Source organism: Pituophis catenifer, unplaced genomic scaffold (genome assembly GCF_029215685.1).
Source record: "Pituophis catenifer annectens isolate HBS135680 unplaced genomic scaffold, rPitCat1.0.hap2 SCAF_1, whole genome shotgun sequence".
Classification (NCBI taxonomy): Eukaryota; Metazoa; Chordata; class Lepidosauria; order Squamata; family Colubridae; genus Pituophis; species Pituophis catenifer.
In genome coordinates this window covers 276958250-276970785 of record NW_027256881.1, presented here as the reverse complement: position 1 = coordinate 276970785, position 12536 = coordinate 276958250, and the positions used below count along the sequence as shown (strand labels likewise).

The window sequence follows — 12536 nt, the reverse complement described above, 5'->3', positions numbered from 1 at the left end:
GGAGGCTCGAGGAAAGCCTCTGAAGCCTGGGAAGGGCAAACCCCCCCTCCCGTGGTGCAGGAGGCCAACTAGGCCACGCCCACACCCACCCAGCAACTGGACAGAGAACCCCTTGCTAAAATTTTTGAAGCCCACCCCTGTGCATGTTCTCTGGAAGTCCCCACCGCCACCAGATCCAGATGGCCTAATTCTGCTGTTGTTTAGAAGGGATGTGAAGACCTGGCTTTTCACCCAGCCTCTGGCAAGGGTAAGTGAGACCCTTGGTTTCAATCTATCTTGTCTGTCATGTTTGCCATCTTTTATCTTTCTTTTTCATGTTTTATTGATTTTATTGTAATCTCTTTGATTGTTGTGAAATGCCCAGAGTCATTGAGAGTTGGGCAGCATACAAGTTTAATAAATCATCATCATCATTATTGCATTTTCAGCAGTTGCATTTACAGAAACTAAGAACACTATAGGATCTTGACAGATCTGATGATATTCAAGACAAATACATACTCTTCTGATACATATACTACAATGGCCTCACATGGCCAAATTGTCTCTTTAAACAATCAAATTAAGCCATGTTGGATTAGTCTTGTCTAGAAAGAAAATCAAAAACTCAATCCTTCCTCCCAAACAGTTTGAACCCCAAACACAGAAATAAAGCTATTATGTTAAAGTCACAGCCAACACATATTTAGGACTTCTGGCTGACTATATCTGACATGCGATATTAAACTGTTTCTTAGAGTGAATTTCTATGAGACACTCAAGTCTTATTCCATTCAGCACATACAATCCTTCTATCAGCAGTGAATGGTCCCATTCATTAAACTGCCTATGGGTGAAAGCCAACTGGTGTAGGCAAAGCACTCTGCAACACAAAATGTGTGACCCTACCATTGGTCACAATTAAACAATTGTTTTAAGGAGCAATCTGGGATAGCAATTTTTCAGCCATCCCTCTATTGGAAGACATTGGATTCTCTCCTAAATTTGGTAGAGGACTCTGTCCTATGGCTGGAGTCAATTGTTAATCAGGTCATTTTTTATACATGGAATTAACCTGAATATTCTTCTATATCCCTCAACACCAAAGTGGTAAAAGAGAAGTTAAGAAACAGACTACTCCAGAGTTTTTTATGTTCGGGAGTCTTCTCTCTCTCTCTCTCTCTCCCTCTCTCTCTCTCCCTCCCCCCCTCTCTCTCACACACATACACTACAATACACGGAAGTACTATTTTTAGATGTCACGCCCATAACAAACAAAGTGAACAAATGGTCATTTGCAAAAGGATACTAAAATAGAATTTCTATTTACATGGACAGTACTAGGAGATAAATCAAGTATATCTTAATCAAGTTTGTGATCTACTTAAGACTTCTCAAAAATATTAAATGAACATTTTGTTAAAACCACCAAAAGAATTCTAATAGCCTCAATACCTTGCGAGCATCGGAAATAACAATGTAATACCCAGATATATTACATCTGGGAGTTTGATTTTTATTATTGTTGTTGTTGCTGTTGTTACTGACACATGAATTACTATTTGGGGAGGCAGAGCTGAGCCAAGCAGGGAATCCAGCCAGAGCCAAAAGGTGGTAAAGATATCAGTTCTCTTTCCGAAACCCCCTTTTTTCTTTTTGATCCCCTTCTTTTTCTTCCTCCGAAGCAGCAGGCTGCAGGGAAGAGACGGATATCTCTTATTATCAGCAACTTGAACTACTCTTAGGTTTTTGAAATTCCTGTAAATCAAAAACCAGTGTGTGGGTCTAATGTCTTAATTGTTTCTTTGCTGCCCATACAGAATTTGCTGCATGGACACTACCAAGATAAGTTGTTTCAGCCACAAGTTATAGAGCATTTTCTGTAAGTTGTGTTACCATCAAGCTGTAGCTAGTAGTGACTTGGGAACATGAAGCAAGAGCAGTATGCTTCTATGTGGAGCAGGACAAGAAATACTTGTCATCTACCAGCGGTGATGATACCGTGTTTCCCCAAAAATAAGACCCTGTCTTATATTTTTTTGAAGCCTGAAATAAGCGCTTGGCCTTATTTTCAGGGAGGTCTTATTATTTTGGGGCGCATGGAGGAAACCAGAGGAAATGGCGGGGATCGGCTGCGCATGCATTTAAATATTTTTGGGGAGAGCTTATTTTCAGGGGGTGTTAGTTTAGTGCATGCGCTCAATAGCCCAATTGGGCTTATTATCAGGGGATGTCTTATTTTAGGGGAAATAGAGTAGCAAACTGGGACAACATCTCAAATTTATAAATGGGAAACCCTTAATGAAAGGCCTACCTCTATCTTCTTTTAATGTGATCTCTACTGTTATTTTTTTTTTATTAAATAAAAACTAATTAAAGGGAAGTTGTATAGAAGTATGGTATTCCTATTTTAACTATGCCTCTAATTACAACACAAAGTATCCTATACACATATATGCAGTCTATGGGCATTACGCATGCATTTTCCTTAAGATGAGACATCAAGGGAAACATTTTTAGAGCTCCTTGCAACTCAAATAAATGGTTTCCAAAGGAGGGGGAGGATCACATATTCCTTTACAAATCATCAAGTTTCAGATGAGCAATTTCTGCCTGTCAATCAACTTAAAGAAAACTTGACTATATTTAACTCCGCCTGTGATTGCCCAGGGAAAAAGCTTGAATGCAAAAAACATACAGCCTCATGACCTAAGGACTCATTTGAGGTCATCCAGAAGCTGACTCAGAGCACATTCCATGCTGGAATTCCAAGAAAAGATTTGTCTCGGAGCAATGCTGCGATGACTGGCTGGGGAGCAGCTGTCTTCCTAAAGGCATATTATCTGTGGAAGACCTTAAGCAATAAACTGCAGGGTGTGAATAACTTCTCCAAGTCAATGAGAACAACATGTCACTGGAGAAACAACACTAGACGAGAAAACAATAATGTGGCTTTTATCGGTGTATCTATTTAAATGATTTTAAAAAAGCTTTTCTTCCCCCAGCTTAGTGTCCTTCAAACATTTTATGACTATAACACAGTGGTGGGTTGCCCCCGGTTCGCACAGGTTCTATAGAACCGGTTGTAAAACCGGCGGGAGGCTCTGCCCACTGACCCCGATGTCATCAACATGCTTCTGCGCATGTGCGCGGCCCCGTTACGAACCGGTAGTAAAGGTAAGTAGAACCCACCCGTTACAACACCTAGAATTCCTGAACTGCATAATTATAAGCTTGGGACTATGTTCCATGTCACATTTGTCCCTCTAGCCAAGCAGGACATTTTCAGAGCGTGTTCTGCTCATCAAATTCAGAGAAGGGAAGGTTCCAGATGTCATCATTTTCCAAACCTTCCCATATTTTTCTGGTTCTTCCTCCATCTTTAATTTTTTTGTCTTTTAATCCCAGAAATTTGACTAAGGAAGAAAAACAGAATAGCTGCACGGTGTCTTCTAATTTGCCTGCAATGGCAGCTTTCTGTCCTCAGCTAAGCTTCCATCGCTTTCGTGCATCTCCAATTCTCCAATGCACATTTGTTGCAATATTTTCAGGATCAGACTCAATAAAGATAATAGAAGTTAGAGATTTAAATATATCTCTTTTTAATCATAATAGGCATTCTATATTCTCTGAATATTCAAGATAGAAGCAAGGAAAATGGGGAGGATGGCTCCTTATATATACAAGGGGTGGAGCCAGGAATGGGAGTGGTAAATTATGAATACATTAAAGTCCAAAGAATAAGTTAACCCCTGATGTTCCATATATACATTATTTACACATTAGAGAATAAGGCATTTACATCTGACAAATCCCCCTCTAAATGCCGGTTCGTTATACAACACCAGTTACATTCAGATTCAGGACAATATAATACATATAATTTAGAAGTTAAATATTTGTGTTGTTTAGAAGGTAAGGGTTTTGTTAATATATCAGCTAATTGTTCAGAAGTATCACAATGTATTGCTTTGATGAATCCGTCTTGAGATAGTTGTCTCACGTGCTTAAATTTTATATCAATATGCCTGGACCTTTGTCCAATTGCATCGGATCTAGATATTTCAATGGCCGCTTTATTGTCTTCATGCATAATAAATGGTAAAGTAGGTTTCTTCCAAACATCTGTGATCAAATCATTGAACCATACAAGGTTATTTGCAGCTTTAGACAAGCAAACATATTCCGCTTCTGTGGTAGAAGTGGCTACCAGTTCTTGTTTACCAGTATACCAGTAAACTGGACAATCGTTCAATAGAAAAACATAACCAGAGATACTCTTTCTGCATGATGTATCACCAGCCCAATCTGCATCAGCATAACAAGTAATTTTTGGTTCTTTGTCATTATTTGGTTCCAATATTAAACAAAAATCTAATGTACTTTTCAGATATCTTAAAATTCTTTTGACAGCTTCCCAATGATACAAGGTTGGTTTGCTAACATATCTTGACAATAAATTGAGAGGTAATGCAATATCTGGCCTAGTCCAATTAGATATATAAAGGAGTGAACCTATAACTGATCTGTAAAATGTGTTGTCTTTAAACTCAGGGGAAGATTCATCAGTGTTTCTAAGAAAATCAGTTTGCATAGGTGTGTCACATGTTTTGGCATTATTTAAGTTACATTTGTTTAGGAGTTCAATAATTTTATCTTTCTGAGTAAGTTTGAATCCCCTTTTAGTTTTGTTAATTTGTACACCAAGGTATTTATTCACTCTACCTAGTGATTTCAATGAGAAATGTTCGTTTAACTTATTTACAAAGATTTCCCTGCTCTCTTTATGCTTTCCAATATATAAAATATCGTCCACATAAATTAATACAAATTCAATATGATCATTACTCTTTTTTACAAAGAAACAGTTATCAGCAGTGGTGGCGTTGAAATTCATGGTCTTAAGTACTTTTACCAAACAATCGTACCATCTTTTGCCAGATTGCTTCAATCCGTACAAACTCTTATTTAATAACCAAATTTCGTTCTTATTAGTGTATTGACTGTGTGGTGCTCTTACATATATTTCCTTATCTAATTTTGCGTGTAAGTATGCAGTCTGTATGTCATATTGAAACACGTCCAGATTGAGTGCAGATGCTACTACAAGAGCTGTTTTGACACTCTCTGTTCTCACTGTTGGTGAATAAGTGTCAGTATAGTCTTCTGGATATTTTTGTGCATAACCTTGTGCAACTAGTCTGGCCTTGTATAAGGTATTACCTCCTTCCAAATTCTTAATTTTATAAATCCACCTGGTACCTATAATTGTTTTATCCTTAGGTGCGATCGCAGGTGTAAATACATTTAATTCTTGTAAACTTTCCATCTCTTTTTCCATAGCTAGTTCCCATTTTTCTCTTTCTTCACGGGGAAGTTTCAATACTTCCTCATATGTATTAGGTGTTATTTGTTCTCCATCCATATGCATTATGTAATCTTTGTATTTATTTGGTATTTGGTTTCTATTGTTTCTAATATTTCTTTCAGGTTTGCTATGGTTGTCATGCAAATATCTGGCTTCCTTTTTTGTTAATGTGTCTGTCTTTATTTTATGCTGACTATTTGTCCAAGTTTTGGTTTTGTTCTTACTTTTGTTAATATTTTGATTTTCTGTTGTTCCTTCCTCGCAAGATATATTATCTTTGCTTTTATTAGGAAATATTTCATTAAGGTGCAATTTAGACCAATTGGCCTGCTCATGGAACACAGCTGTTCTGGATACTATAAATTTGTTATTATTATCAATGAATCTGTACCCTTTGGTTCCAGTTTCGTATCCCATGAATCTTAATCTCCTGGATACGTTTTCTCCCTTTCTTCTCAATTGTTTAGGTATGTGTACGTCTGCAGTAACTCCAAATATGTGCATGTGTGCTAATTTGGGTTTTCTATTGTACATCACCTCATATGGTGTCTTATTCACAATACTGGACCATGTTCTATTTTGAGTGTAATTTGAATAATGTAAGGCTTCTGACCAAAATTGTTTGCCTAAACCAGCATCCTCTAATGTGCATCTAATCATGGTTTGTAGTGTGGAATTCTTTCTCTCTGCAATCCCATTTTGAAATGCAGAAAATGGATTGGACGTGAAATGTAGCATCCCTCTATCCTTTAACCATTGGGAGAATTCTTTAGACATGAATTCACATCCCCTATCTGTCATAATTTGTTTTATTCTGATATTATGCTGTGTTTCTATGCGTTTGTAGAATTCCTTAAATTTCTGAAAGGTTTCATCCTTGTGCTTTAATGTGTAAACAAAACCATAGCGACTGTAATCATCCACTATTGTTAGGAAGTAACGTTTTCTATAGGTAATTGATGGAGTTAATGGACCAACTAAGTCCATATGTACCAAATCAAAAATATTGTTAGTTGATCTGTTAGATTTTTTTGGTCTGGGACTGGTTTTTAGTTTGGTGGATTTACATACTGAGCATTCCAAATAATTTTCACAATTTTTTATTTTGACACCTTCTGCGTGTTCAGTCATTTTTTGTACTACGGGAAAGCTTGCATGTCCTAACTTCCTATGTAAGATGTGAGCACACTCATCATGAATTGGTTTACCTATTTTTGGTTTCTTCTCATTGTGTGTATTTTTGTTATCATGAGTTATTTTACATTCATCATTGTCACTGTTACTGACATTTTCATCATCTGCTTCAATACAATCTTCCATATTTGAATCAATGTTATGTAACCATCTTTCTTTGGTTATCAGATAGGGTAGACCCCCTTTTATCATCACAGTACCTACATTTGTTTTGTTCTTTTCTATAGTTGCTTTCCCCTTTGAGAAAACTATATTGATGTCAGATTCTCTGCTTAGTTTTATAGCACTCAGTATGTTGTGAGGTATTTCTGGGATTAATAATACCCCCTCTATTTTCCCTAAACCAGGCAAGGTCACATTTCCTCTGCCTAATACTTGAACCTTTTCTTGATTAGCTACCTTTATCACAAACTTATCTTCTGTAAATGAAGTTAATATACTTTTGTTGTTAGTGGTGTGATTTGTTGCACCAGAATCAATAAGCCAATTATTGTTCTCATCTTGTTGTGTTCTGGTGCTGTCTTGTTTATTTAGCCCATTTAGTGACCCAGATTTTCTCTCTTTTGAATTTTCTCTACCCCCTCTACTTTCTCTGTAATTTGGTGGACTTCTATATTTGTGTCTATCTGTGGAAGATTGTCTGTAATTGTATTTGCTCCTATATTCTGGCCTATGTCTCTCCCTTGGGACTTTGGGACAGTCTCTTCTACTGTGTTCCCTGGATCCACAATTGTGGCATCTAAAGGCCTCATTATATTTATCTTGAAAGACTACTTTCCTAAAAGATTTGTGTTCTGTTTGGTTACTGGAACGATTTTTTCTTGAATTGTCTTCTGCTATCAATTTGTTAGATAGACTTTCTATTGATAAATATCCCAAATTAATGGTATCTAAGTGTGACATAAAGCTATCCCATGATGGATCAAGTGAATTGATAATAACACTTTTCATTGTTTGATCTGAAATCACTTCCCCCCTCAATTGCAGCTCAGCTCTTATTTTGTTTAGATTTATCAAATGCTCACTTATAGAAACCCCTGGTTTCACTCTAGAAGAAAAGAAATCCTTAGACATTCTTGTGGTTGTGGCTACGCTATCGCTGTGAAATAGATTAAACATGCATTGAATTATTTCTGATACAGTTAGGTTTGGTTTGATGCTATGATACATTGCAGGAGACACGCTAGAAATTATTATGAAAAATGCTCTATGATGTAAACAATCTATTTTTAAAGTCCAAGGTCTTCTTGGAGGACTAGTTATAAAGAATAGTAAATTTTCTTTCATGAAAATAACCTGAAGCTGTTGGTACCACTCTTGTAAATTAATGCCATCAACTCTAAGTTTTGGGAAGTCACTGGGTAAGTTCCCCACATTATTTTGTCCATTACTTACAACCTGAGGCAGTCCGTGGTCTCTCAAGTGCAGGAAATTACAGAACGGCATTGGGATGCTTGTAACGAGTCTGCGCGGTTCTCTGGCCAGTTCAAGTCTTTCGGGGCCGTCTACGTAGTTTTGCACATGCGCGTTGCTCATTTCTTCTTTGGCGCCGTTGTGGAAGGTTCTCTCCATTTCAGCTCTCTCGATCCGCTCCTCTTCAGATGAGTCGGTCTCTGGCTCGGTTTTTGGGGCTTTGGTGATGGCGACGGTTCTTCTCTTTCTCTTGTGTGCGCTGGCACTCGATTCTGTCTGCGGTGTAGGACGGAATCGGCATGGCTCTCTGGGCTCGGGTGTCGTCGTTTTCGAAGTCAGGATGGGAGCGTGCAGATCTTGAGTTGTCGGTTTGATTTCTTGCTTCTTCGTTGATGTCTTGGAGATTTTCAATCTTGGCCCAAAAGCAGCAAAAAGCGTTTTCATTGCTGACTTTACTTGAGACTTTGTTAAATCGTCTTCACTTTCTGATTTTGGTTCATCTGAAGAGTTTGAGACTTCTTTTTCACTTTCTTCGTCTGATAGCGTTTTTCGCGCCAGAAATTTTGAACTGAGCGTTTTGATTGGCTCTGCTTCACTCTCTTTTGAAGTTCGTTGAAACCAAGATGGCTGCCGTTCAAAATTTCGCGCGAGGTCACATCTTTTCTTTTTTACAACTATTTTCTCAGTAGTCATTTCACTCACAGTTTTTTGATCTTTGGGTTTTTCTTTAATGACGTTTTTCTCTCTCGCTGCTCCGCTGTTCCTCAGCATCTCCTGGAGGTCCGCGATGAGGCTTTCATCATTCTTTTGGCTTTTTAGTATCTTTAATATCTCTGACCTGAGTTCGTTATTTTCTATCTCAATTTTTTCCTGGTCGTTGTTTTCACTCATCAGTTCTTCTTCTTCAGTGGTGTATTCTTCGGATTCTCTCGAAATCGCATTAGTGGATTCGTTGATCATCTCTTGATCAGTTTCTATTTCTTTGCTGTAGGCCCTGGTGTTGGGCCTATCTTTCTTGGACATTTTTAATTACTTATTGAGTCAATTAACCATCCTCTGCTACCAGCTTGTTGCAATATTTTCAGGATCAGACTCAATAAAGATAATAGAAGTTAGAGATTTAAATATATCTCTTTTTAATCATAATAGGCATTCTATATTCTCTGAATATTCAAGATAGAAGCAAGGAAAATGGGGAGGATGGCTCCTTATATATACAAGGGGTGGAGCCAGGAATGGGAGTGGTAAATTATGAATACATTAAAGTCCAAAGAATAAGTTAACCCCTGATGTTCCATATATACATTATTTACACATTAGAGAATAAGGCATTTACATCTGACAACATTATTATTGGAAATATAAATTTGCACATTAAAGAGAAGAAGCAAAAGAAGAAGTAGTCCAGAATATTAATCACATGGGAGATTCTTGGAGCTGCTAGGTGGTACAGTCAGAACTTCTTCCCATGTTTCCGCCCCACTACATACACAGCTGAAAACAGGATGTCCATTAACATTTTTTCCAGCTGATCTCTTGTCCAACAAGCCATTCTGGAAAAAGAAATAAATTATAGGCACTCTCTCTGGAAGCCCATGTCTTGTCTATAATTATGCAAGTGCTTGCAGACAAAATGTCATTTTATTTTCTATGGCGGAAATAGAAATAGCAATGAGCAAATTCATTCCCAGAGCTTTTTTTATAGTTCAGCAGCAAGCGACTGCAATTCTACTGAAAATCCTGATCTTCTGCCAATAGCTACAGCTACAGAGCTTCCAATCATTGTAGCTGCACCACTGAAAGATTCAAAACATCCCCTCAGGATTTTCCATTCTCAGCATCTTCCCCTAATGACTACTGTATCCCATTCCCAGATAGCACTTCTAATCCTACAGGTGTACAGTTCACCATCCTTTCTTAAATAAAAATGAAATGCATTACAATTTTAGATTACTTTTGATCAAGCCCTTCCACTAATACATTGAGGTCTGATCTAACCCGACAGCCTTTTCCTAAAGGTATCAGATGCCAATATTGCTCCATCTTAAAGTAGCATATTTGATACATATAGTTGGCAGGAATTTTATAGCCATGCAATTCAAATTTCTCACCACGGAAAAAAACCTTTCTAATTTTACAGTATTTATTTTGTGATGTTTTCTGTTTTTTCGCTAGTTCTGCTAGTCGCAGCCCGACAAGTTCTGCCAACAGAAACCAACCACTGGAAATCTTATTAGATCCTACATTAAGACAGATATTTTTCAAGTTAGGCAATGTGATTTCAACCTCAAAGCCAAGAAACAAATGAAAACTTTACAGAAACTAAATTCTCTATCCCATAAATTTTGTGTTTTGCTACACTTCTGCAGAATCATGCAAACAGAAACCACTATGTATTATTAGCATAATTTGCTAGTCAGATAGCAATACATCCATGAGCTCAAATTAGCCAACAATAATCCACTCGCAATAGAGAGATCATTTCCCTAAACTATCTAGAATATCTAAGCAATACCAATTCTTTTTTTCTGAATTTCTTGTTATAACTTTTTTGCAACCAATGCAATCAATCACCGTGGATAATCCTATGCGTAACTCATGACAAACCCCCTTTAAAACCATCTACAATATTGGTGCTCAACATATCATTTGGTCAGGATTTTTCTAAGTTACAAATTAGTTACAAATTATTAAGTACATAAAGGATTTTTCTTTTCAGTACTTGGAATATGTTGGAATACATTTTTAGTTTTAATCAAAACAGAAAAGTCATCATATCATTTTTTCTACACATCTGCTTGATGCTAGGCTGCAGTCTTTTGGGAGAAAAAAAAAAGCTGTTGTTAATAGTCTCCTTCCCCAGGTTAACAGGATAAATTATATAAATTAGGCCTGGCTGAAAAAAGACTGAGGTATGTATCATTTCAACATTTACATTTTCTTAATTGGCCAGGCTGGGATCATACAACTACAATACCAACACCACCTATGAATTGGTTCCTGTGTTTATCTAGTGTCATTCAGATGTACTGAACTATTATTCTTACAACTCCTATAAATAACATCCAGCTTTAATCATACTAAATGGAAGCTATGGGTTTTGTGTAATTCAGCAAGGAAATCATTATAGTGAAGAAAAATTGTGACATGCAATTAAACTGGATTCTGTCACTCACATTTGACACCACTATTTTACTTTCCTGCTCCATTCCTATGTATATTTCACATTTCAGACTATACTTTCGCGGCATCTGATGAAGTAAACTTTAGTCCATAAAAGGTTACAGTAAAACAAATCTGTGGCCTATTTCACTCTCTTACATCTGATAAGGCCGTTCTAGGTGATCAGACCTCATTAAACATCACAATATGAAATCCACTTGTTTCTCCAGTATAGCTGTTTCCATATCCCATATCATTAATTTACTTCTGAATGTATAAACTGTTGGACAGATTTGACAGGAGCAGCTGGCATGCTAAAACTGCTACTGATGTGAAATAAGGCAACAAAGACTGAATGTAAAATCAGATAGTAACTAAAATTAAGTAGGGCTGATGTGAGACATCACTGTGATAACTTTCATTTTAAAACAGTTGTAGTTTTTATCAGTAGAATAAGTTGTATTTTTTTCTGGATACTGCTATCGACTGCCTTGCTTTAAATTGCAAGGTAAATAGTGATGACTACAAGTTTGCATTTTAGCACACTATCTTGATAATCTATGATTCTTACTGGTCAAAACTTTGATAAAGTTGAGTCTTTGGGCTATTTTCTATCTGAAGATAAAATGATGAGGTAGGAAGACAAATGTCCCAGCCCTTCTCCCACAGGGTTAGAAAAGAATTTGAAATTAACTCTAAAACACTCTGGAAGTCTACCAAGGTTCGCCATCACAAAAGTCCAGCCCTTAAAAAGCAACCGACCAGGCTTTTAATTAATCATAGGGATAATGAAAGTAAATGCAAGAAGAGCAACGGATTAAACGTGGAAAAAACGCAAGAGCCGCCTTAGCCCCCAGGCATCAAGCAATTTAGCTGGATTGCTGTTCTCCCCTGTTGCTCGGGCATCTCTCGCAGCATCCTCATCGATTCCACGCCGGCGCGCGTATTGCCCTCAAATAGCCCCTTGGCCCGACCCGATCCAATCCAATCCTTCAGCCCCCCCAGGAGGGAAAGGGAAGCTGTTTTCTCCCTTAGGGACGACTCCGACCTATGTTCTCCCACCCACTCCACCCTACCCCCGAACAGGGCTGAATGCATTACCGTCTGACACCCGGGAGCTCCAGATTGCCCCTGCCATCCAGCGCGCCTCTGCTCTGGGCTCTCCCGCCCCTCCAGCCTCAGCTCCGCCTCCCAAACTTAGCCACGTCGGACACATCCCCCCCTCGAATCCAGCCTCCCCACTCCGGCGGAGGCTTTAGCAGATGCACCACTTCCGACGTAGTTACTGAAGGGGGGAACCTTAGCCGAAGCGCACTGAGCCGATAACTAAAAGAGTAGAAAAAGCGATCGGAGCTGGGAACGGGCGCGTTCCAAAAGTTGCTCGCGTTCGTTAAGAGTTTGTTCTGCGAATCCGGTCGGA

The 12536-nt window shown here is 38.1% G+C and overlaps 1 protein-coding gene across 2 annotated transcripts in view; it reads right to left on the bottom strand.

The window, feature by feature from the left end:
- Window positions 1-12274, bottom strand: part of SLC39A13 (solute carrier family 39 member 13) — a 33486-nt gene extending 21212 nt beyond the window's left edge. For both annotated transcript variants that reach the window (XR_011599979.1, XM_070936794.1), the window contains exon 1: window positions 12218-12274. The gene's annotated coding sequence lies outside the window, so the exon portion shown is untranslated. The remainder of the gene's footprint in view (window positions 1-12217) is intronic.
- Window positions 12275-12536: the final 262 nt, after the last annotated feature.